Source organism: Phyllobates terribilis, unplaced genomic scaffold (assembly GCF_046119375.1).
Source record: "Phyllobates terribilis strain yellow unplaced genomic scaffold, ASM4611937v1 Scaffold_11__3_contigs__length_659146591, whole genome shotgun sequence".
Taxonomy (NCBI): Eukaryota; Metazoa; Chordata; class Amphibia; order Anura; family Dendrobatidae; genus Phyllobates; species Phyllobates terribilis.
Window position 1 is genome coordinate 341840945 of NW_027362771.1, and position 26904 is coordinate 341867848.

At 47.8% G+C, this 26904-nt stretch overlaps 2 long non-coding RNA genes across 2 annotated transcripts; both read right to left on the reverse strand.

Moving 5' to 3' along the window:
* Positions 1-21594: 21594 nt before the first annotated feature.
* Positions 21595-22172, reverse strand: LOC141165146 (uncharacterized). Its single transcript, XR_012251067.1, has 3 exons — positions 22119-22172; positions 21878-22039; positions 21595-21807 (listed from the first exon to the last, which is right to left on the reverse strand). It is a non-coding gene; the product is annotated as an uncharacterized lncRNA (long non-coding RNA).
* Positions 22173-22177: 5 nt separating this feature from the next.
* On the reverse strand, positions 22178-23068 carry LOC141165147 (uncharacterized). The gene is made up of 3 exons (XR_012251068.1): positions 22796-23068; positions 22336-22704; positions 22178-22254 (listed from the first exon to the last, which is right to left on the reverse strand). It is a non-coding gene; the product is annotated as an uncharacterized lncRNA (long non-coding RNA).
* Positions 23069-26904: the final 3836 nt, after the last annotated feature.

Consider the following 26904-nt stretch of genomic DNA (forward strand, 5'->3'; position numbering starts at 1 on the left):
CGGTCCGCACTCCTTCTGTCATCCGAGCGTATGAAGAGACATGCTGACAAAAAACGTCTGGATCCTCCTCAATTCCGTCCAGGGGATAAGGTCTGGCTCTCGTCCAAGTATGTCCGGCTCAAGATTCCTTCCTATAAGTTAGGGCCTCGGTTCATCGGTCCTCTGGAGGTCATCAGTCAGATCAACCCGGTGGCCTATAAATTGAAACTCCCGGCCAACTTGCGGATCCCTAACTCCTTCCATGTATCTCTCCTCAAACCCGTGGTACTTAACTCTTTTTCCAAGTCTACAGGTACGCCTCCTGCTCCGGTTTCCACTGAAAACGAATTTGAGGTAGAGAACATTCTGGCCACCAAAAGGGTAAGAGGGAAGACCTTTTTTCTAGTAGATTGGAAGGGGTTTGGTCCTGAGGAGAGAACGTGGGAGCCCCGGGAGAACATCCATGCCCCTCTCATCCTTGCAAAATTTCTGTCTGGCCTAAAAAAGGGGGGGTCTAAAGGGGGGGGTACTGTAGCGTCGGCGTCCCTGCCCTCTGCTAGGCAGGGACGCTGTTCCCCTCACCTCTCTGCTCCGAGCCCGGCGTCCTCCTCCCGCTCTGCTGCCAGCGCGCGCTCCTTCCCGGCCACTGTGCTTAGGGCGCGCGCGCACGCGCTCCCTCCCTCTTAAAGGGGCCGCGCGCGCCGTCCTAAGGAGTCCCCGGCCAATGGCCGGAGGACTTCACCATATATAAGGCACCTCCTCCAAAATGGAGGTGCCCGAGCAATGTTGTTGCACTGTTCACTACTCTGCTTCAGCCCTCAGGTCCCGTTGCCAGTTACCTGCCAGTTACCTGCCTGATTCCTGCCAGAGTCCTGCCAGTTTGCTGTCTGTTTCCTGCCTGATATTCCTGCTACCTGCTTGCTAGCCTGAGGTCCGACGGTCTGCCTTCCTACTCCTGTCAGTCTGTCTATGGACCAGCTTGCCCGCTCACCTGGGAGCGCTCCTCCGCTACCTGCCTGCTTGCCTACCTGGAGGCTCCGCCGTCACGTGCTGTTACCACCTGCTATTCCAGAGACTCTTGCCCGCTCACCTGGGAGCGCTCCTCCGCTACCTGCCTGCTTGCCTACCTGGAGGCTCCGCCGTCACGTGCTGTGACCACCTGCTATTCCAGAGACTCTTGCCCGCTCACCTGGGAGCGCTCCTCCGCTACCTGCCTGCTTGCCTACCTGGAGGCTCTGCCGTCACGTGCTGTGACCACCTGCTTTTCCAGAGACTCTCGCCTGCTCACCTGGGAGCACTCATCTGTCATCCGCCTGCTAGCCTACCTGGAGGCTCAGCCGTCACAGGTCGTACCTACCCTATACCCAGAGACTGTCCCGGTCACTTGCTGTGACCTCCTGCCCGTTCACCCAGAGACTGCCCCAGTCACTTGCTGTGACCTCCTGCCCGTTTACCCAGAGACTGTCCCGGTCACTTGTCGTGACCTCCTGCCCGTTCACCCAGAGACTGTCCCGGTCACCTGCTGTGACTGCCTGCCCGTCTTCCCTGGTCGCCACCCGCTCCCTTACAAGGACCGCCCCCTTGTATAGTAGCTCAGAGGTTCCGCCTACCAGACCCGTTACAACTACCATTCGAATGGATCGAAGAATAGCCAGAATGGCAAAGGCTCAGCCAATGATCAGCTCCACCTCCACCTGTGAGTACTGTGACAGTTAGAAGATGCCTGTGTGAAGCTAATCTCTTAGCAAGAAGTCCCTTCAAAGTCCCATTGTTAAAAAAACCCCACATGTATTGAAGTGGATACAATTTACCGAAGAACACATCAATTGGCCTAAAGAGAAATGGAGAAACATTTTGTGGACTGATGACAGTAAAATTGTTCTTTTTGGGTGCAAGGGCTGCAGACAGTTCGTCAGACGACCCCCAAACTCTACATTCAAGCCCCAGTACACTCTGAAGACAGTGAAGCATGGTGGTGCAAGCATCATAATATGGGCATGTTTCTCATACTATGGTGTCGGACCTATTTACTGCATACCAGCGATCAGGGACCAGTTTGCATATATTAAAATACTTGAAGAGGTCATGTTGCCTTATGCTGAAGAGGATATGCCCTTGAAATGGGTGTTTCAATGAGACAACGACCCTAAACACACTAGTAAAAAAGCAAAATCTTGGTTCCAGTCCAACAAAATTGAGGTTATGGAGTGGCCAGCCCAATCACTGAACCTTAATCTTGTGGGGTGACATCAAAAATGCCTTTTCTGAGGCAAAGCCAACAAATACCAAAATATTGTGGGGTAGTCAAAGTATCCTGGGCTGAAATAACAGTTTACAGGTGCCAGAAGTTGGTTGACTCTATGCAACATAGATGTGAAGCAGTTCTAAAAAACTGTGGGTATACAACTAAATATTAGGTTAGTGATTCAAATCCTCAAAAAGAGTACATATTGTGAGTTTGTAAAGACAAATGCAGACACTGCTATTTTTTAGAACAGCCTAATGATATTTTTTTGTTATTCTCTGTAAAGTAGTTAAAAATTATATACACTTCTCTTCATGTTTTGAATTAGAAAACAGTGTGCAATGTTCCCAATGCATGGAAATAAAAACTAGTATAAAGATTTCCACTGATTACACAGTAGCAAAGCAAAATCATAAAAATAAAATCCCTAGCCTTGTCCAGGTGCTAACTAAACAATACAGACCGTGGCTTCTTCAGACACCACTGAGGTGGTCTCAGTTCGGTCACACAAAACAGCTATCGTCGATAGCAACTAGTAATACTTTTAGCTTGATGCACATGGCCTGTGCAGTCTCTTCTCAGAGATATTCCGGCTTTTCTGTCTCCAGCTCCAACATAACCCACTCTGCTCAGCTTCCCCAGTTCACTGACCAGTGAACACATGACCTGGTTGTAGTCATGGCTATCCATGTGCACCTAATCAGGACCTATAGTGCTAGGATTTAACCCCAGCCTACTTGGCTTTCCTACAATATATATGTCACAAATGTAATAGCAAAATAGGACCAATCTCTAAACCATCTGTTGAGAGGGGACGTGTTACCCTCATATTGAGTATAGAAGCATGACTTCATCATAAATTGCAAATGGAAAAAGAGCTAACACTCTAACACTCCATCTGTAATTGTAGTAGGTTATCAAGTAGAGACAACAGGCTGTGATTTTTCTCCTGTGTAGATAAAGCTTCCTATGTTCAAAAGAATTACAGGCAGTCAGAATGACACTGGATACCCCTTATAAATATTGTTTTTTTTTGACAGGTGTAGGTCTTAGTTATAATAGACATATTTTCAGCAGTGACCAAGTGGCAAACATAGCGCATTTACTTACATCACTGTGCGGTTATGGATCAGCCCCAAAATAATATCGGTTAGATGGACAAAGTTGAAAATGTCATGTCTCCTATCTATAGAAAGCTAAAATCATGATAGGAAATATGTCATTAATATCTCCCGCCTGAGACTTTCATGGGAGCAGATATCCTTAAGGCTGAGGATCTCCTAGTTTTTGATACCTGAGCAGCATCCCATTCACCAGCCCCTATTTGCGGTCACTAAGGGGAGGGGCTTGTACTTACTAAAAGCAGATTCTAAATTATTACCATTGTTCAATGCTGTGAGATACAGCTTGCTGTAGTACTGCACCATTTTCCAATTAGAGGACTCCCCTCCACAAAGATCTATGTCATTCCTGTGACATCAGGTCTAGTAATTTTCTTTATTTTGTTTATCCATTTTTATTTTTATGTGGTTGTATATACTGTAATGTCTTGTCCCCTTTGTAATATCTTTTGTATATTTTTGTAAACACTGCCTAATTTTTCGAATTAAATATATAAAATGTAATAGCTTCATTACTCTTCCTCTATAAACCGCACCCCTGAGGCCCTACCTTACCAGAAACAGGTGTCCAATCGACTTGTAAAACGATAGGTGGTGGCAGCTAGTTTTTTCTGTGGTTATTGTGGAGGTGAGCATATCGAAGTGTGTATATATATATATAGATAGATAGTATATGTATATATATATTTATATATATACTGTATACATTGTTCAAAAAAATAAAGGGAACACTTAAACAACAGAACATAACTCCAAGTAACTCAAACTTCTGTAAAATCAAACTGTCCACTTAGGAAACAACACTGATTGACAATCAATTTCACATGCCGTTGTGCAAATCTAATAGACAATAGATTGTCAAAGTCGCCACTGGCGCCCTGTGCTCTTCACAGATAAAAGCAGGTTCACACTGAGCACATGTGACAGACGTGACAGAGTTTGGAGACGCCGTGGAGAGCGATCTGCTGCCTGCAACATCCTTCAGCATGACTGGTTTGGCAGTGGGTCAGTAATCGTGTGGGGTGGCATTTCTTTGGAGGGCCAGAGGTAGCCTGACTGCCATTAAGCACCGAGATGAGATCCTCAGACCCCTTGTGAGACCATATGCTGGTGCGGTTGGCCCTGGGTTCCTCCTAATGCAGGACAATACCAGACCTCATGTGACTGGAGTGTGTCAGCTGTTCCTGCAAGATGAGGGCATTGAAGCTATGGACTGGCCCGCCCATTCCCCAGACCTGAATCCGATTGAGCACATCTGGGACATCATGTCTCGCTCCATCCACCACAGACTGTCCAGGAGTTGGTGGATGCTTTAGTCCAGGTCTGGGAGGAGATCCCACAGGAGACCTCATCTGGAGCATGCCCAGGCGTTGTAGGGAGGTCATACAGGCACGTGGAGGCCACACACAATACTGAGCCTTATTTTAACTTGTTTTAAGGACATTACATCAAAGTTGGATCAGCCTGTAGTGTGTTTTTCCACTTTAATTTTGGGGGTGACTCCAAATCCAGGCCTCCATTGGTTAATAAATTTGATTTCCATTGATGATTTTTATGAGATTTTGTTGTCAGCACATTCAACTTTGTACAGAACAAAGTATTCAATGAAAATATTTCATTCATTCAGATCTAGGATGTGTTATTTGACTGTTCCCTTTATTTTTTTCAGCATGTATATACAGTACAGACCAAAAGTTTAGACAAGCCTTCTCATTTAAAGATTTTTCTGTATTTTCATGACTTTGAAAATTGTACATTCACACTGAAGGCATCAAAACTATGAATTAACACATGTGGAATTATATACTTAACAAAAAAGTGTGAAACAACTGAAAATATGTCTTATATTCTAGGTTCTTCAAAGTAGCCACTTTTTGCTTTGATGACTGCTTTGCACACTCTTGGCATTCTCTTGATGAGCTTCAAGAGGTAGTCACTGGAAATGGTCTTCCAACAATCTTGAAGGAGTTCCCAGAGATTCTTAGCACTTGTTGGCCCTTTTGCCTTCACTCTGCGGTCCAGCTCACCCCAAACCATCTCGATTGGGTTCAGGTCTGGTGACTGTGGAGGCCAGGTCATCTGGCGTAGCACCCCATCACTCTTCTTCTTGGTCAAATAGCCCTTACACAGCCTGGAGGTGTGTTTGGGGTCATTGTCCTGTTGAAAAATAAATGATGGTCCAACTAAACGCAAACCAGATGGAATAGCATGCCGCTGCAAGATGCTGTGGTAGCCATTCTGGTTCAGTATGCCTTCAATTTTGAATAAATCCCCAACAGTGTCACCAGCAAAGCACCCCCACACCATCACACCTCCTCCTCCATGCTTCACGGTGGGAACCAGGCATGTAGAGTCCATCCGTTCACCTTTTCTGCGTCGCACAAAGACACGGTGGTTGGAACCAAAGATCTCAAATTTGGACTCATCAGACCAAAGCACAGATTTCCACTGGTCTAATGTCCATTACTTGTGTTCTTTAGCCAAAACAAGTCTCTTCTGCTTGTTGCCTGTCCTTAGCAGTGGTTTCCTAGCAGCTATTTTACCATGAAGGCCTGCTGGACAAAGTCTCCTCTTAACAGTTCTTGAAGAGATGTGTCTGCTTCTAGAACTCTGTGTGGCACTGACCTGGTCTCTAATCTGAGCTGCTGTTAACCTGCGATTTCTGAGGCTGGTGACTCGGATAAACTTATCCTCATAAGCAGAGGTGACTCTTGATCTTCCTTTCCTGGGGCGATCCTCATGTGAGCCAGTTTCTTTGTAGCGCTTGATGGTTTTTGCAACTGCACTTGGGGACACTTTCAAAGTTTGCCCAATTTTTCGGACTGACTGACCTTCATTTCTTAAAGTAATGATGGCCACTCGTTTTTCTTTACTTAGCTGCTTTTTTCTTGCCAGAATGCAAATTCTAACAGTCTATTCAGTAGGACTATCAGCTGTGTATCCACCAGACTTCTGCACAACACAACTGATGGTCCCAACCCCATTTATAAGGCAAGAAATCCCACTTATTAAACCTGACAGGGCACACCTGTGAAGTGAAAACCATTTCCGGTGACTACCGCTTGAAGCTCATCGAGAGAATGCCAAGAGTGTGCAAAGAAGTCATCAAAGCAAAAGGTGGCTATTTTGAAGAACCTAGAATATAAGACATATTTTCAGTTGTTTCACACTTTTTTTTCAGTGTGAATGTACAATTTTCATAGTCATGAAAATACAGAAAAATCTTTAAATGAGAAGGTGTGTCCAAAATTTTGGTCTGTACTGTATACTTGTGTTGGCTCGGATGTGAATATACTTTACGTTCACTGAGAAGCGCACAATAACCGTTCTAGTAGCAAAAACAGCCATTGCCTCATCCATAAATCGTCAGTCAATTGTGTACTTGTCCTGATGATTGGGGGCAGCGAAGTGCTGGTCATGACTATATATATATATATATATATATATATATATATATATATATATATGAGTGTAACACGGGTACTTTAGATGCAGAGACACAGAAACACAGAGCAGCCAATACAGGGTTAATAAACAGGGGAAGTTTATAATAACAGGGTCAACCTCCATGCAGAAAGTAACAGGGGAGAATATGGGGGAAAACAAGGGAAGTAGCAGGTAATGTCTTTAACTGACAGTTCACAGTTTAACTAGATATAGCAGAGTCGAACCGGTTGTAATTGACAGTTTTTTACACTTAGCTGACTCTTTTCCTCCACAAGGCAGTTGCCAGCTGATGCCGGTGTTGATTTCTTCGGGCTTCCCCACACAAACAATGCTCCGTCTTCTGGCGGCAGCGGGCAGTCTCCGGTTTTACCCGCTGAGCGCCTAGTCCATAACACGGCACCTCACGTGCTCGGCTCCACAGACCCTGCGTCTCTTCCCCCTCTAGTCGGCTTGACTCCTCCGGTCCACTGCACTCGGCTCTTGCTCCCAGTACTGGAGCCAGGAGCCTGGACCCTCTCACACTGCTCTCCTGAGCAGGACTCTGCTCTCCTGAGCGGGACTCTGCTCTCGCTTTCCTGCGCAAATGTCCTCGTCTCTCCCTCTCTCTAGCCACGCCACCAGTTTTCTGGTCACCTGACCTCCCAGCTCTCACTCTGGACATGCCCCCAGCTTCCCAGTCACCTGACTCCTGTGCTGGAAGTCTGTCTTCCCTCTGCAACCAGAGGTACGGCCCCGGCAGTTCCGGATCCCTTGTTCTGAAAGTACTAACACCCCGGTCTTCCCTCTTACACCCCCGCTCTCCTTTAACTCACCATTCCACAGGCGAGAGTTCCTTCACCAAACGTTCACATTCTTGGAGTTCCTGGATGATACGGTACCACATGAATTGATCTTGTTCGTAACGGTGAGGAGGCACTCCTGCTGTTGTTCGTTCTGACCGGTGTAACTCAGTTTGACCGATTGGGGGTGCAGGGTCACTCGGATTTCCAATCTCCACCTGCTCGGTGGCTTCAACCGAGGTTATTCCCTTGCCGCCTGCACTGGGGACTGTAGGTAATCGAGTGCTGGGGCTCGGAGGTAGAACCAACAATTCTTCTTCGTCCACATCGTGGCTTGGGGCAACTGTGACAGGAACCTCTCTAGAAGCAGGTGATTCTTCTCCATCCTCGTCATCTTTAGACAGACAGGGTCGCAGCATACTATGATGAACCACTTTGGTAGGGGCTCCTTCAGCCCCCTCGGGTTGAACTTCATACACTGGTCCTTCAGCGCCAATCCTGCGCTTCACTCGGTGCGGTGTCCGTTCCCACCGCCTACTCAATTTCCCCCGGGGCCGCCTGTCCCCAACCAACACCCGCTCCCCGGGCCCCGGGCCTCAGAGCTGTCCCTCGAAGAGGCAATGTCTCATGATGTTTGAGCTCCTGAAACTTTTGTTGTACCAACCGTCGGAGGGTCTGCAGTCAATGCCAATGTTCCCTGACCCAGGAAGACATCCCCGTCCGTGGGTATTCCTCCTCGGGGTCCAGCTCTAATTCGGTAATCTCTCGCCCCTTTCATCCGAACAGCAAGGTATAAGGAGTGAACCCCGTCGTACTATTCACTCGGTTGTTGTAGACCCACACCAGCTTGGCCACAAACTCAGGCCATCGTATCTTCCGATCTTCTTCCAACGTGCAGAGCATTTGGATCAGTGTCCGATTAAAGCATTCACAGGCCCCATTTCCTTGAGGGTGGTAAGGAGTAGTTCGTGACTTCTCAATCTTGTACAACCGGTGCAGCTCTTCCATCACCCGGCCTTGGAAGCAGGCGCCTTGATCAGAATGGATCCTCTTTGGGCAGCCGTACACCCGAATGAAGTCTCAGCAGATGGCCTGAGCAGCTGACTCGGCGGTCTGGTCTCTGGTTAGGGTCACTACCGCAAACTTTGTGAAGTGGTCTGTCATTACCAGGCAATGTTCATACCCGAGATGCGCCGGTCAAATAGTGAAATAGTCGATCATCAGCACCTCCAAGGGGGCAGAAGTCACAATGGTTTGTATGGGGACCCGTTGCTCCGGGGGCTTAACTAGCTAACAGCTCCGACATATTCGACAAGTGTCTTCTATTGTTGCTCGCAGTTGGGGATGATACACCAGCCTCTGCAACCACTGAAACATCTTCTCTAGTCCGAAGTGAGCCCCTCGTTCATGAGCCTCCTTAGCCACTACTCCGACCAACTTCTTTGGGATCACCACTTGCCAGGTGGTCCCGAACTCTCGCAGTAGCTGCACCCGTCGGTACAGCAGCCTGTCTCGCAAACACAGTCTCTCCCATTGTCCCAGCATTTTCAGTGCTCCCGGGGACAGGGTACTCCTCTCTTCTCGACTGGGAACTTGCCGCAAAGCCACCCATTGACGTAATTGAGCAACTTCTCTGTCAGTCTGTTGAAGTCGGATCCAGTCATCTCTTGGCTGCCCTAGTACTTGTTCTTCCGACGTCTCTCTGATGTGTCCCTGCGCCGCGGCCAGCGGTCTCACGAAACTTCGGAAGCTAGGGGTCTCATCCGCCTCCAAATCTTCATCGCGGTCATGATCAGGCCGTTCATAAGTCACTCTGGAGAGGGAGTCGGCATGAGTATTCTCTGCCTTAGGCCGGTAGGCGATCTTATACCGGAACCTAGCCATGCGGGCCACCCACTGCTGCTCCAGGGCCCCCAATTTTGCATTCTCCAGGTGGGCCAGCGGGTTGTTATCTGTTCTCACCAGTACTTCGGACCCTGACAAATACTCTGCAAACTTCTCGGTCATTGCCCAAACCAGAGCCAGCAACTCTAATTTAAAAGAGCTATAATTATCTGGGTTCCTCTTGGAGTCATGAAGGGAGCGGCTGGCGTACTCAATCAAGCGCTCTTTCCCCTCCTGTACTTGGGATAACACGGCTCCCAGACCATGTAGGCTCCCATCAGTGTGGAGTATGAATGGTTGGGAGAAATCAGCATAGGCAAGTATTGGGGCCTCGGTCAGGGCCATTTTTAAGGCACGGAAGGCCTCTTCCTGGCTACTTGCCCACCGAGTCGCCTAATTCTTGGAGCCCGCCGGCACTCCCTTAAGTAGCTCCAGCAATGGGTTGGCTATGCGGGTGAAGTTCTTCACGAATCTTCGGTAGTACCCGGCAAGTCCCAGGAAGGCCCGAACGTCCTTCACTGTCTTCGGAGTAGGCCACTCCTGTACGGCGGCCACCGTTTCCTGGGTGGGCCTTACTCCTTCCCCGGACACAATCTGACCAAGATATTCGATCTGTTTGCGGAATAGGTGGCACTTCTGGGGCTTCACCTTTAGGCCATGACTCCATAGGCTACTCCGTACTTGCTCCAGTCACTGGAGGTGCTCCTCGAAGGTGGCAGCATAGACAATTATGTCGTCAAGGTAAATCAGTGTCACCTCGAAGTTCAAATCGCCCAGGCACCTCTCCATCAGATGCTGGAACGTCCCGGGGGCGTTAGTCAGGCCGAAGGGCATCCGATTGAATTCGAACAGTCCCATGGGTAATATGAACGCCGTCTTCGCACAGTCATGTTCAGCCACGGGCACCTGCCAGTACCCACTGGCCAGATCCGAGGAGGAGAAAGTATCTTGCCTTCCCCAAGGCCGACAGTGACTCTTCGATTCGGGGTAGTGGGTAAGAGTCCTGTACTGTACAGGCATTCAGTCGTCTATAGTCCGCACAGAACCGCAGGGTCCTATCTTTCTTCCGAACCAGGACAATCGGGGCTGCCCACGGACTCTGACTCTCCCGTATCACACCACTCTGTAACATATAGGCTAGCATCTCCTTAACCTCTTTATACATCTGGGGAGGTATCTGCCGGTATCTCTCCCGCACTGGAGCAGCGCTCCCCTTGGGAATCTCGTGGGTAATGGCTTCCGTGCAACCAAAATCATCCTCATGGCGAGCAAAGACTTCCTGGTACTGCTCCAGTACCTCCTCAACCTGCTGCACCTGTCGAGGTGTAAGTCCCATCAATTCAGCCTGCATTCGTTCTAGTATTCTTTGTCCCCCCTTCGCACTAGCCCGGTGGGATTCCGGCGGCACGGTGACCACCAGAGTCCAGGGGTCTCCTTGTACCACATTAGGTCACACCAACTTCTCTGGCATTCCCAGAATCTGGGCTATTTCAGCCCTGGGAGGGAGTGTGAGATCATCTTCGCCCAGATTAACACACCGCACTATAACATTGCCACCCTGAACGGTGGCCAGTGTCTGAGCCACCAAGAGTCCGCGGGGTACTTTGTCCATCGATGTTGATTCTATCTGAACTTCGACCCCCTCAAGAGGTGTGCAGGCCCTTCACTATTATTTTCCCCAGGATCTTCCCTTCACTCGACATCTCCTGAGCCTGGGCAGCTCGGATTAGTTGTTGAAAGACCCTCCTTTGGGGGGTTCGCGGGTCCCACTGGTCTAGAGGAATCTCCTTCGGCTCACTAATCAGGATTTGCCCAATCTCTTTCAGCACATTCATTCCGGGGGTCACCGGGGGTCCACTTCCGGTTCCCCCTGCGACCAGGACGACTCCTTTCATTCCCACATCTTTTCCACACACTCGGATCTTCATCCACACCACCCCTGCGACCGGGATGGGTAATTGATTAGCTGCCGTGAGTCTAATTACTGGTCTCCATTCAGGCCGTGCTATCTCTGGAAATCGCTGTTGAAAGTAGGCTTCTGTCATCGTAGTCACCTGGAATCCCGTGTCAATCAGGCAGTGAACAGCCCGACCGCTTATTTCGGCCCAGACAGTCGGCCTGGTGGAAACCAGGTCCTTGGAACTTCCTCTTTTTCTTTCCCCTTCCTCAGGCTCCGGGCTGTGTCCCCCAAACACGGAGCCCGCTAGTTTAACTGCTGCCGTGACAGGGGCCGCCCTTGGCTAGCACAGCCCCTGGCGTAATGTCCTGCGCCTCCACACTTCCAGCAGATCGTGTCTCTGTCTGTGTAGGGCTGCCTCACTCCCCTACGGAACTCTCCTGCAGGGGGGGTCCTGAGTTCAATTCTTTCAATAACTGGAGCAATCGATCTGGGTATCTCTGGTGTCGGGGCAGGGGTCTTCTTGAGACTGGACCATTCATCCCGCATCTCCTGTATCTCCTTTCACATCTCTCGAGCCCATTCCGGTTCAGCTGCAGGCGGGGTGGGTACCTCGTTACTCCGGACCATCCCTGCCAGGGCCATCACCCCCATCTCCTGCTCTCTCACACGTGCCTCCGCCCCCACTTCTAGAAATGTCATATGTGGGTTGGCGCGCAGGCGCTCCCGCAAGGCCTGCTTCAGCTGCACATCCCTGAGGCCAGCCACAAACTGGTCCCTTAAGATCACGTCAGGGGGGCCCATTCCCAAATTCCCCATGTCGTCTTTTCTAGTGATATAGGCATGCACCCTCTGTAAGGCATTAACATACTGCGTCACAGTCTCCCCCCCCTGCTGCAGTTGGTGAAACAGCAGTATCCTCAGCTCTCCTACATTGGTGGGATCCCCATGCATCTCCTCCAGTATCCGCACCACTTTTTCTACAGTATCCTGGTCATGGGGAGGGCGGTACATCACGGATTGTCGGGCCTCGCCGTCCAGGGCCAGTAAGGCTATTTCGGCTTGCATAGCTGGGGTCATCGGATGCATACGTAACATACTCCTAACTCTCTCAATCCAGTCCCACAGTATCATATTGTCCCCGGTGAAGTTGGGAGATTGCTTAGCATGGCCCCCAGCGGCAAGCTAGATTTAGGGGCTTCCAGGATGGAGTGCTCTGCAGTGTCTGTGTCTAACGACTGCATCCTGCCGGCTACGCCAAATGTAACACGGGTACTTTAGATGCAGCGACACAGAAACACAGAGCAGCCAATACAGGGTTAATAAACAGGGGAAGTTTATAATAACAGGGTCAATCTCCACACAGGGATTAACAGGGGAAAATATGGGGGAAAGCAAGGGAAGTAGCAGGTAAAAGTCTTTAACTGACAGTTCACAGTTTAACTAGATACAGCAGAGTCGAACCGGCTGTAATTGACAGTTTTTTACACATAGCTGACTCTTTTCTTCCACAAGGCAGTTGCCAGCTGATGCCAGTGTTGATTTCTTCAGGCTTCCCCACACAAACAATGCTCTGTCTTCTGGGGGCAGCAGGCGGTCTCCGGTTTTACCCGCTGAGCGCCTAGTCCATAACACGGCACCTCACGTGCTCGGCTCCACAGACCCTGCGTCTCTTCTCCCTCTAGTCGGCTTGACTCCTCCGGTCCACTGCATTCGGCTTTTGCTCCCAGTACTGGAGCCAGGAGCCTGGAACCTCTCACACTGCTCTCCTGAGCGGGATTCTGCTCTCCTGAACGGGACTCATCTCTCTCTTTCCCATGCAAAAGTCCTCGTCTCTCCCTCTCTCTAGCCACGCCACCAGTTTTCCGGTCACCTGACCTCCCAGCTCACACTCTGGACACGCCACCAGCTTCCCAGTCACCTGACTCCTGTGCTGGAAGTCTGTCTTCCCCCTGCAACCAGAGGTATGGCCCCGGCAGTTCCGGATCCCTTGTTCTGAAAGTACTTACACACCGGTCTTCCCTCTTACATGAGTTGTGCTCAAGAGTTTACATACCACGGCAGAATTTTTCCTTTCTTGGCCTTGTTTCAGAGAAAAAATTTTTTGTTCATATTTAAATTCATATTCTGTGAAACAAGGCCAAGAAAGGAAAAATTCTACTGGGGTATGTAAACTTTTGAGCACAACTGTATATATATACACTGTATGTATATCCATGTGTCTGTCTAATCTGTCTATATATCAGCTGGCAGGTTCCCTTTAACATTTTCATTAGTTGTGTATTATTAGGTGACTGAGCATAAATACTGTTATTTTGTATATTATTTTGCTTGTTGTTGTCTCACACTATCTTATTATATATTTTCTAATGTTGACTCCCAATTATACAATATTAGATTTGCCCTCTAGTGGCCAAACAGCATATCCTTTTAATAAAAAGAAGACTACGTGAAATAATAATCTTGACAACAGATTATACTGCTCCCATGCCCTGCATGCATAACTGTTTTTGGAGCACATATTATATGATGCCATAATCGTTTCTTAAAACATAAAACTATTATTTTTAGCAAGTATGGCAGGTGTATGTCAGCAGTTACTTTCCATGTGCAAATTAGAGTATAATGCAAGCATAATAAGGGAACAATCAATACTTAAAATGTTTGATAAATATGGGGCAGTTAAAGGGAAACCTTGGAAAACACTGTTTACTTGCAAACATAGGGTTAATCTGCAGGTAAATATCATTACAATGCTGCCCTGCCTCCTTACCGAAAGTGCAGCTAATGAACTTATTTCTTCCTGGGAGCCGCCAGTTTTCTGTCATGGAGTGTGGGCAGAGCAATTACTCTCATTGCACCGCCGTGTCAGCGGCACATCTGTGCAGAGTAAGCTGACAATCAAAGTGCTGGGGTGTATTTATTTTTCCAGGTAGCTTCTCTTTCAGCTAGACAGCATTGTAACCCTATTTACCTGCAGATTAACCCTATTTCTGTTAGTAAATAGCTTTTTTGAGATGATTTGTTCCCTTTAAGAGGGGTAGTTTATGGTTCAAAAAAAAGTTTTTACACAATCTCTCCTTCTCCCTCACTTTCCCACATAGCAAGGGTGTATGGCCGACAACAGCTTCAACACCAGCGAACCCTTCACCAGCACAAGGGTTTTGTCACACACGGGAATCCGATCAACTTCAACAAAGCAGAAAAATTGCAACTTAAAGAACAGTGCTCCCAGCTATTTCCATGTGTCACAATGGCTGTCCCTCAGCCCTTTCCTGCACTGTTCACTCTCTGGCTACTTTGCTGCACTCTGAAAGGCTGTGGGGTAAAATCAATATTCTTCTAGCCCTGAGCTCCTGCTACTGGCAAAGAGCAGGTGTCTCCCTGTGCAGCACTCCAGTAAAGGGATGCATACTACTTAAAGGGGTTTTCCCACGAACAAAAGCTCATTCTAATCATTGTCTGTGTCTAACGCGTACAGAACATGGTCTGATCATACCACAGCTCCGAGACAGGGGAGGAAGCAAAAGAGTATACAGACATTACAGCAGGGGATGACAGGGGATTCATTTTGTGAGGTAAAATATTGTTTAAAATCAGGCAGTGAAATGTTTTACCTCACAAAATGAATCCTCTGTGATGTCTGAGAATAGAACAGGTGTGATGTTATCTCATGAATGCCTCTTCATGATGTTGCTCAAGACAAAACTCTGGCTACCATTGCATCCAAGACAAAAACAGGACTCATTGCTGAAGACGATAGACATCCACTCCAGTCTCAAATGCTATTTTGCTCCACAACATCATGGCCTTTGAGAGTTTTGGCTTGAGGTCAAACACCTGTAGCTGGGTGCTTGTCTTGAAGCCCATTGTCACGCAGACACCTTCTGATGGTTTATGTCAACACTGTTTGACGTATTATGCTTGGTATGTGATATCCATTTTCACTTGCATTACAGAATGGATCAGTTTGTGCCATTTTTCTAATCTGATGATCCGTCTGTGCAGAACTTCACCTTTGTACACCGATGCCGATGTCATGCTGGTTGACATCTGGCTTCTCGCTGCCCAACTGCGGGAAGCCAGCCATCAATTAGCATGGTGTCAGCGGTCAAGTCCCATCAACAGAGCATCCCGGAAGAAGAAGAGCTGCTCTGTTAACGGTGAGCAGCTGAATCGTCGTCAGGAGCGGTCTGTGATCGCTCTGAGCTGGCTCAGGGTAGAACAGGCAGGTAGTAGCCTCTGTTCGCATCTATCTGCCTGTTAGTTTTGAGTAAAGAAATAAAATAGTCCTGGACAACCCCTTTAACTATCAAAACTAATGGCCTAATTCAGCCAGAATTATATTATTTATCAGGTCCTAAAAGCGGAGCTCTCCTACACATTATAAATCAATCAGCATATCCCTTCACACCAAAAAAGTGGGACTATTCAGAATATTTTTATTGTAGATCTGTGGAGTTTACAAAACAAGCTCCTGACTCTCACTTCACCTTTCACCAACTCTCAGGGTATGTGCTCACGATGCGTCCGGGCGGCCTGCGGCCCAGACTCTGCGGAAAAGTCACCTGCGGCTTCCGCTCCTTTTATGCAAATGAGCGGCAGCCATTTTTTTTCACATGTAGACTTTCCCCATAGAGGTTAGGTCTATGAGGAAAGCCCGCATGCAAACCCGCATGAGAAATTGACTTGCTGCGGTCTGGAAAGACGCACCACATGTCAGTGTCCACAGGTCATTTGCAGGTGCACAGAGACGCATAGTGGACATGGGATCTCTACAAATCCCATCCACTATGCTGTAACATCTGGACGCTGCGAGTTTGACGCTGCATAGACACACAGCGTCAAACCCATAGAGGCTCCGGATCGTCTGCACACACCTTCACTCCACCTTTTTTGAGAGGCCAATTAGTAACAATGAATTTATTCTAGTAAAATAGTAAAGAATAAAAGCGAAAGTAAAAAAATACCATTATTAATAACATATGTATGTTTTTAAATCTGTGATTAGTGTCAGTCCATTTCTACCAACTACTGCTACACACAAAACTAGTTCTGAGTTCGATTCCATGGCCTTGTTTTATTGGGACCAACGACTTGTGTGTATGTCCCTATGATTATATATACTGTATGTCTCAACCACAAGCATAGATTGTACAAAACTCACCCATATGGACAGCCATATGTAACCATATAAGTGCCCATTTGTAAACACTAACCATGGGATTAAGATGAGAACATATCTTTTATAGTGTAATAAGGTAAAATGAAATAAGAGCAGATCTATTTTTTTTCTATTTTACACAGAGATATAAAAAATTACAGAACCTCTTTAAATTGTTATTTCCAAAAAATCGAATTATCCTCTACCTACAGGATAGTGGATATCATGCAGATCGCTTACAGTCCAACTGCCGGGACCCACAATGATGAGGCTTTTGGACTCACAAGAACTTGGCTCTGCACCCCCCGTCCTGAATGGAGTGGCAGTGAGTACACATAGCCTTCACTCTATGCAAATGTGGCACCCCTGAGGGTTCAGTCGCCACAGAGGTACTGCACCTCACCCAGAGGTGTGGCATCTCCTTCTCTCAGGTAAGGATGGAGTACTGCCCGGGACCCCAACACCTGCACTCAACACTACACTACTCCAGGCCGGCTGAAAGGGCATTATGCACTTCTTTTGCTGCCCGTCCCTGGCTGGAGTGGGGGGAACCAAAAGTGAAGGGGAACCATGTAGTGGGTGTGGGTGGAGGACGCAGAACAGGGGAGCACTTGAATAGGAGGTGTATATAAAGGGGAGCCATCATGTGTAGGTAGGGATTCAGTGAGAGAGAAGAGGAGAGGAGCAGTCTGAGGAGCAGAGTCTCTTCAGGAGCTCTGCTCCAGACTGGGGCCTAGTAAGAGAGGCCCAAGAGTGAGAGGGGAGCGGAGAAGAAAGGGTCCAGTAACAGAAGGGATCCCAGTGGGTACGGTGAGTGCAGCACAGCACCCGTACGCCCGAATCTGCCAAGCGTCAGAGGGATCAGGCCGCAAGAAGGGCACCGGTCCCTGGACTAGTCGAGTTACTTCAGGTCTCTGCTGGAAAACCGGAGGCTTCTGCACTTTCAGGGTGCAGTTGCCACTTTCGCACCTAAGTCAAGTCAGGTCCTGGAACTTCAAGTTGCCCAGAGGGATCTCAAGGTACCCGTGCGGGACTTTGTGTGGCAAGGCGCAGGGCAGGAGGGAGAGACCCAGCGCGGGAAGTCGGCTAAGAGAGGAACATACAGAGAGGGGTTCCGTTAAGTGCTCTTGAGAAACCTGAGGGAGTGCTGAACCCCTGCCTGGTGAACGCAACGCGACATGGGAGGCTGACACCTGTACAGTGCCACCTGAAGAACCTAAATAACTGAGTAAACTCGGATGACTGCACCCCATTGCCTCTGTCAGTTATTTCTACCATGCTATTGCTCCTGCACTACAATGCCCAGCATCACCATCTGCACTTACACTGCCCTGGAGCTGTGCTCTGCCTGTGGAGAGCCGCACCAACCAAGCTGCCCTAACATCTGCTCCAGAGGTCTGCAGCAGCGCCGGTACCCATTACCGGGAACCACAGGTGGCGTCACGAGACAAAACTGTTATTCATCCCTTCAAGCAACAACCCCTTTTTAAGAGTGACCCCAGGGTACAGGCCCAGGAGCCGACCGCCGTGACATCCCAAGAAGGTAAAGGCCCGGGTACCGAGTCCCCCATATTCACCTGGGCGAGTCACATTGTCTATGGGACTGCCTGAGCACTGTATTTGGTAGTCCCACAATGAATGGAGCCAAGGCCTCTGGCTACTTCAGTACTGCATAGCCTCATTCTCAGGGTTCCAAAGCCCCTATCTTGGGATTGCTGAGGGTCCAAGTAGTTGAACCTCAGCGATAAACAAGTTTTCTGCTATCATATGGATAGGGGATAACTTATTTTTTTGAGAATAACCCTTTAAATATTGTAAAATAAGTTAAAAATAATGTTTTTTTTTATGATTTAATCTAAGACATCCAACTATGCTACTGACCAGATATACATATGTCTGCTGCCTACAGGTGTCAGCAAAGACCTCCCTAGGAAACTGAACGCTGACAGTCGGGAAAAATATCTGAAAATTATTGACCTTGTAGCTTTTTTTTTTTTTTTTTTTTTTAGAAATAACTATTTATTGAAGTGATATTTGGATATAGTAGATGTAAATCTGCTTTTTTTCAGCAATGAGGTATGGGTATGTCTCTGACCATGGAAAATTTACATAGGGCCCCACCATAAGCCACTGTTCTATTGCACTGGATCATTATCTACTTTTATTATTATGCACTGAGCTGGTGATGACGTCACAGAACGGGTCATGGTTGGTAATAAGGATACAGCTTTTTCTCTCCTTTTTAATTATGCCATAGTAAATGATGCCACCATCACTGACTTAATGACATTACTGATATAATCCAGGGTTGTTACGGACATTATTAGGTTCAGATAATAAGGACATTGTGTGGTACTATAAAAGAAACAACCACAATATAACCATACTTGCATGACATAGACTTTCTTACAAATGTGTTTGATTCATAAATGATAGAAGGATCAGTGTTAGGCCCAATATTGTTTTAACTTCTTTATTAAAGAGGTTGTCCACTACTTTATATGATCCCCCAATGTATTCCCCCAGGGCCCATAATTGTTTCTCTAAATACCTTGTGGTGCCTTTTCTGCCTGAAGTGGCGCTATCACTGGCCGCTCACAGGCATCACGTGACCCCCAGCTGCAGCCGGCTCTGACATCCACTGACGTCATGTCAAGTTCTGGCTGCAGCCGGGGGTAAGTCAATTTTGCGTTCACGTCAAGTGAGGTGTGACATCAGTGACGCGCTCCCCGCGGTGGATGCTGGGCTGTGGGCGAGGTTACCCAGCACGTCACACCCGGCATCCACCTCGCGCTCTCCCTCTCCTCATTCATTGGGAAAGAGTACGGTGGATACTGGGTGTCACGCACAGGGTAACCCCGCCCACAGCCTAGCATCCACCGCGGGGAGGGAGTCACTGATTTCACACCTCACTTGACGTGACATCAGTGACGGGTCACGTGATGCCTCTGAGTGGCCAGCGATAGCGCATCTCAGAGGCAGAAAAGGCACCGCAAGGTATTTACAAAAACACTTCTGCACCCCGGGGGGGATACATTGGGGGTTCATATAAAGTAGTGGACAACTTCTTTAATGACTCCGTGGATAGGATTAAAAGTAAAGTGTCAATTTTTGCTTATAACATCAAACTTTGTAGGAAAATAAAGATTCAGATTAATTGCAAAATTATACAGAAAGGCTTCGATAAACTGGCTGTATTGACAAAAAACCTGGCACATGAATTTTAATGTAAAGTAATACACCTAGGCTACAGTAATTGCAATACTACATATACACTCCTCAACATTGAAGTTGCAACACCAAGAAGGAAAGTTCATGGTATTATGGAAATTACAGGATGGATAGACATGTTAGTGATATGCAAATGATGAAAAAATGAAAATACAGTTTTCAAAACATTTTAAGTTATTCAGTATCAAGTATGAGTACCATACACAGATACTTGGACTTTTGCGCCTTGGCTTATATCTATGAGGTTATTAATGGTTGTCTGAGGAATGTCCTGCCATGGAGAATGCACATGGTCACGCAAATCATCAAGATCCATTGCTGGCAGCTCCCTTTGCAATTGCCAACCAATGACATCCCAGATGTGCTCGATGAGAGACAAGTCTGTAGACTCTGCAGGCCATGGTAGCATGTTTAGGCCACACAGGCTGCTCATAGTAGCATGAGCAACAAGCGGCCTGACGTTGTCATGTTGAAAAAGTCTCCTAGAATACCTTGGAGAAATGGCTGCACCAGTGGTTCCACAACCAAATCAATGTAACACCAAAATGTAAGTGCAACAAGAATTAAGACTAAAGGCATTTGGCTACCGTACATTATGCTAACCCACACAATAATTCCGAGAGTAGGACAGGTGTGATGTTACCTCATGAATGCCTCTTCATGATGTTGCTCAAGACCAAACTCTGGCTACCATTGCATCCAAGACAAAAAGACGATAGACATCCACTCCAGTCTCAAATGCTATTTTGCGCTGCAACATCATGGCCTTTAAGGAGTTTTGGCTTGAGGTCAAACACCTGTAGCTTGATGCTTGTCTTGAAGCCCAATGTTATGCAGACACCTTCTGTTTGACATATTATGCTTGGTATATGATCTCCAATTTCACTTGGAGTACACAATGGATCAATTTGTGCCATTTTTATAATTTGATGATCCGTCTGTGCAGAAGTTCACCTTTTTGGTCATTGAAAACAGGAGGCACTGCACAATCATCTCACAAGACTTGATCCGATTTTTGAGGCTTCATATAGTCAATAAAACTTACTTTCAATCTAGATTTTATATTCCGTCAACATGCCACAGATTGGAGCTAGGTGCTTGAAAATTTGATAATTTTCAGATCTTAGTGCTATTCCCTCAATTTCTAAAACCTTGAAGCTTGTCCTTCTTTGTGTTCTGATTTCAATGTTAAGAAAATATACTAGGGACTACAGAACAGGAGATGGACTTGGATATTCTAGTTACAATTAAACTAAGCAGCAGTACTCAATGTCAAGCAGCAGGTGCAAAAGCAAAACAAATTTTAAGGTATATAAAAAGAGAGATAAAAACTTTTGATCCCAATGTATTATTACCCCTCTATAAATTCCTTGTAAGGCCACATCTTGAATATAGGTTTCAGTTTTGGGCTTTACTTTATAAGAAAGATATTGGAAAGCTAAGAGTACAAAGACAGGCATACACATATATATATATATATATATATATATATATATATATATAGATGTTAAGGTATTATATGTGTAAAAGGCGCTTATCAGGCTAACTACTACCAATGGCAGCGATAATTGTGGACAGGGAACCACTAATGTCCGTAGTAGATACACTACAATAAAATAACTGTTCTATAGTAAAAATCGCGCTATCGGTAGTGAAAAAGAGATCAGGAGAAGAGTACTATTATTTTATAAAAATAAGATTTATTTGTTTGGATGCTAGCAATAAAAACTTAATAAAATACAGGATTTAATACAGGATTTAAAAGACGAGTGTAGACAACAATATTTCGATTGGGGTAAAAGAACTAATGGTATACAAGGTGTAATAAACAGTAAAATCCAGCGGTTAATCTGGTGTGGTAAAATGCCTGTGGTGGCTTGGTACCTGGAAAGAAGAGGAGTTTGGTTAGGGCTATTGTTCTCTAGTAATGAATATGCTTAGCTGGCTGTGGATCTGTTACTCACCAGGTATCAGAGTGGGTAAAGTGCAGGTGTGCACTAGGGCTGTGGTCCGTCAGGATTCTTAGAGTGGGGCGTGGTCCTGAACGCTTTGTTATGCTCCTGGAGATTTAATGATATGGGGTTAGTGCTGTTAGCTCTGGGTAGGTAGATAGTGGGGTTAGCGACTTACCCACGGAGGAGCTGTTCTGCTTTTGGAGATTGCTTGTTAGCACTCCCTCAGTGGGGGGTGCAGCAGGAGGCTCTGGATTGTATCTCACTTTGTTGCAGAGATGTGACAGGGGGGCTTTTTGATTGCCAGTAGGCGTAGTAACGCTTGAGGATACTCAATGTCCTGTATATAGATATGGAGGAAGGGTTAGGAACTGAGGAATACAGGAATAGTCCACAGTGTGGTAAACCTAGATGTTTACCTGTGCGTGATTATCAGTAATCCAGGGGTGCAACAGGAGGCTCTGGATTGTATCTATCTCTGAGCAGAGATGTAGTAGGAGGCTACTGGTTGCCGGGTGATAGGGGGCGTTGTGGCACTCAAGGATAATTGATGTCCTGTATATAGATGGGGAGGGAGAGTTAGGAGCTGAGGTATACAAACAATAAGCCACAATATAAGTAAGCCCGGTTGATTACCTTGTTTAGGGTCCAGGTGTGAAATGGTCAGTCACCTTCTTTATCTGTGGCTGAAGGCCTAAATCAAGGGAAGGTGTTCAGGAGGTTCTGCAAGAGGGTTCAGCCTAGTGGTAGGTGCAGCAGGAGGCTCTGGCTGAGTAATTTACTGGCTAAGTAGCAGTGGGTCTTGTCCCTGGACGCTGAGGTGCAGCAGGGGACCGGCTGCAAATGTGGCAGGAGGCCTGGTCTGGATAAGTATATTCAAGTAGGTGGAAGGCTTTGGTGGCAGGCTGTGTAGTAGATATCCGGGCAAGGTCTATGGTTGTGGAGTCCGGTTTTCAGGCACGGTCCCTACTCGTGTGGAGTCAGGCAGGCCGCGTTCCTGGAATCCTGTCGGTAATAAAGAGGTGAGTATGTGTGGTTTTGGTCCTTGTGGTGGCGTGTGTCATAAGCGGTGGGGGCCGTGGCCCAGAGTACTTACGGTCCGTAGTCCTGCGGAGATGTCAAGGAGTTGTGGGGCCCGGGGCGAGAGCGGGGTCCCGGCCGGTGACCGCCGCTACTCGCGGGCTTCCGGGTAAGTGGAGCAGGAGAGGAGGGGCGGAGAAGGTGAGGGGGCGCGTTCTATTGGAAGCGCGCGAGAGGCAGAGAGACGAGCTGACACGTGGTGTGCAGCGTGTATTGAGGACGGATGCCTGTGGGCGCCTTCTCTGCTGGGTCAGTCAATTCCAACGCGTTTCGACAGCTGACGGCTGTCTTCATCAGGGATGGATTTTACTATTTATTACACCTTGTATACCATTAGTTCTTTTACCCCAATCGAAATATTGTTGTCTACACTCGTCTTTTAAATCCTGTATTAAATCCTGTATTTTATTAAGTTTTTATTGCTAGCATCCAAACAAATAAATCTTATTTTTATAAAATAATAGTACTCTTCTCCTGATCTCTTTTTCACTACCGATAGCGCGATATATATAGATGTATCTATAAATAGATATAGATACATTGTACCGGCCCGGCGTCAGCACCCGGCGCACCCGGGCAAGTGCCGGGGCCCTGAGCAGGCGGTGGCGACCACTCGCCGTCGGGCACCACGGCGTGCTATGGGGCCTGTGAGCAGAGAAGTCCGGTGCCAGCGCCTGTGATTGGGCACCCCCACTTGCTCAGGGCCCCGGCAGGCACAATACTTACCTCTCCCTGTTAACCGCAGCTCTGGCCTCTTCCGCGTCTCCTGACTTTGACGTCTCAGGTCAGAGGGCGCGATAATGTCTTTCCAGTCACATCGCAGAGAGCGGGAAGATGGCGACGCTGAGTAGTCCAGAGCAGAGCAGCGGCAGCAGGTGAGGTGAGTATTTGATTTTTTTATGTATAGAAGCATGGAGCAATATATGGGGTGCTATACAGCATATGAGGGGTGTAATGCAGCGACTTGCGGCATTACGGTAATGGTCCAGGATGTGTTTTGGCTGACCATGTACCTCCCCATCAGGTGACTGGTCACATGACTGTGACATAGCACAGGTCCTGTGCACACAGAATGTCTGATCACATGACTGTGACATCAGCACAGGTCCTGTGTGTGTGTACTACAGGATATATAAACCCTGGTAGTCTTGAGACAGGGTGTGTAAGGCGTGAGGCCTGTTCCTGTGTGGGACACCGCTAGAGTGTGAGGCCCAGTGAGGCCCATTGAAGCCTGGTGAAGCCTGAAAGGCGGAGGCTGGATCCTTAGCTGTGTAAGCGATCCCAGTAGCCTTGGAGGGCCAGAGGCTTGGAAGGCAAGAGCCTGAAAGGCAGAGACTGGATGTTGGCTGTGTAAGCATACCAGTAGCCTTGGATGGTACGAGGGCTGGAGACCCCCATCTGGGAAGCCGTAATGCCACAGTGGTGGCAGAATAAGTCTGAAGCAGCTAAAACCAGGTGAAGGTAAAAACACTGATTGATGTGGACATTTCTATAAGTGACTTTGCTGGGGGGCTGTAACTGGAGCCAAGTGGGCCTGTCTGCCACTTGAAAGGCTCCTGGACATTATATGTAATATGTCGGCGAGTCACTGAGTTGGACTCGGTTATAGCAGTTATGATGTATAATAAACTGCTGGAGTGTGAAAACTGGAAAAACGTGGCTGATGTGCTTTAATTGACCCGGTGCAGCGAGTATCCCCCAGTATGATGACCAGCGCTGCCTTACATGTGGTTGGAGAATGCGAGCAGCTGCAGCCCAGTTGCTAGGGGCAACTGCAGCCTGGTTGCTAGGGGCAACGGCACAGGACGACAAGTGTGGATACAAGCATCTTGCTGTGACTCGGCGGGGTCACGAAAATGAAAGCATCTTGCTGTAACTTGGCGGGGTTAAGAAAATTGTCTTTGCACTCAAACCTGGTTTGCTGTGGCTCGGCGGGGCCACGAAAATTTTTCCGGGGAAAAGCGGTGAAGTGTCTAGTGTGAATAGTGTACCGCGATGGCTGTGAATGGATCAGTATTCCCAGACGGAATGGAGAAGTGGTTAGATGTCCAGCTGCAAACGTTCTGCAGCAAAATGGAGCGTCCTGAAGAAACGCAGGAGCTGATAAAAATGGCTGTGAAGGGAGCAGCAGATGAGACTGAAGCTGTTGAACGATTAAAATGCCTGTTAAAATCGCAGCAGCAGGCATTTGAGAAACAACAGCTGTCATTTGAGAAAAGACAACAGGACTTGCAGCAGGCATTTGAGAAACGACAACAGGACTCGCAGCAGGCATTTGAGAAATGACAACAGGTCTTGGTACAGGAAGGGCAGGAGCTGTGGGGCCTTTACAGAATGGCGGTAGCAGACCATTCCTTGAGTTCTCCTGTGGCGCCAGTGCTATCCCAGAGTGCCCAGGGAGGTAGTAAGATAGGTTGTGAACTGGGTCCTAAGACTATTGTTGATTTTTTTTGTAAAATTCCCCCAACAGGTGTGGGTGTCCAAAAGGGGGTGGAGTCTTAAAAGGGGGCGGATTTTCACAAGAGCGTGGAGTATAGAAAACCAAAATTTGTTACTGGTTGTGGGTTGGTACCGCCTAAAAATGACGATTTGACCGTTGATAACGGGGTAGCTCCAGTAGAAGGGGTTGACGTCAAAGTGGGAGGTGACCTGTTAGTCCACAAAACCATGGGGAGTGACACAGACCCCGTAGCTGACAGTGACACTATGAAAGTAGAAAGAGAGGTCAGTCAGGAGGGGCTAGACGAGGGGAGAGAGTCCCCCTCTCGTCGTCGACGGCGCAAGGGCCACCAAAAGTTTGCTCCTGTAGTCTTTGCTGAAAGTGAAAATAAAGAAAATGTAGTACTGTGTGCCTTTGTTTCAAGTGTGGATCCTCCTTTTGAGGCAGAAGAGGAGGTGACGTTGCCAGTAGCAACCTCCGGTGCAGTACTGAGACAGAAGGATCAGGATCTGAAAGAGGAGGCGGCCAGTCATGACCAAGAGCTGGAGCCTATCAGGCAGCAGTGTCAGAGTGACATGCAGCAACTATGGGAAAACCTGGAGAACGTGTCCTCAGACCAGCGGAGCCGGGAGTCTGAACGGCAGAAAATATACCAGGTTGTGAAGAACTTACAGCGAGACCTGGAGGGAAGCAACGAGGAAATTAAGGAGGACCACCGCAAAACCAAGGAGGAGGTTTTGCAGTTGAAGCTTGAGAAGGAGGCGCTACAGGATGAAGTTTCTGGGCGTGAACAAAACCTAGAACGACTGCGCGAACAGTTCAACTGGGAGCTGTGTGAATCCAAGAAGGAATATGGTGAACACAGGGGGGAACTGCAACAAATTAAGAGAGACTATGAGGATCTCCTCAGGATTAAAGAAAAACTAGAGGATGATAAGGCGGATGCAGAGCACATGCGCCAAGTGGTTGAGACCACTCGGCAGGACACCCATGATGAAAATGGTGATCTCCGCAGAAAGACCCTAGGTCTGGAAGCTCAGGTGAAGGAGCTGCAGACGTTCTGTGATAATCTCCAGAGGGCAGAGACGTGCCTTAAGGAAAGAATCAGCAGGATGGAAGCTGAGCGGAAAAAGATGGAGAAGTCTTATCGGAGAAGCCACAGAACAGGGCCAGGAGTTGGCCCTGGAGATGGGAGGTAAGAAACAAATACCTACTCGAGTAATGCGAGCTCGAATGATTCGGTGGATGTAGGAGCCGAGATCAAGGAGCTCAAGGAGTCGCTACAAGCCCATATGAAGCAAGAGAAGCTTGAGAGACTGGCTGTTGAGAGCCGAGTGGGTGCATTGGAGACAGAGAGGTCCGAGAGAAATCTACTGTTAAAGGAGCAGTTGAAGCAGGAAGAGCTTCAGAGATGGGCTGCTGAGAGGTGAGTAGCTGAGCTAGAGGAAGAAGTTTTCGAGCTCTAAGGTCGCCTGGCAAAGTATCACTCAGTGAACGAGGTCTCCTTGGAGAAGGAAAAGGGCAAACAAGTTGCACTCACTCCCTTATACCATGAGAAGGTGGACCTGAGGAGAGCTAAGAGAGTGTCAACAGAAGATAAATATGAAATGGGAGTGGTCAAGATGAAAATTCTTGAAGTTGTAGCTGTGAGTCAGCTCAGGGGAAGCATACAGGGTGAAGAAGCT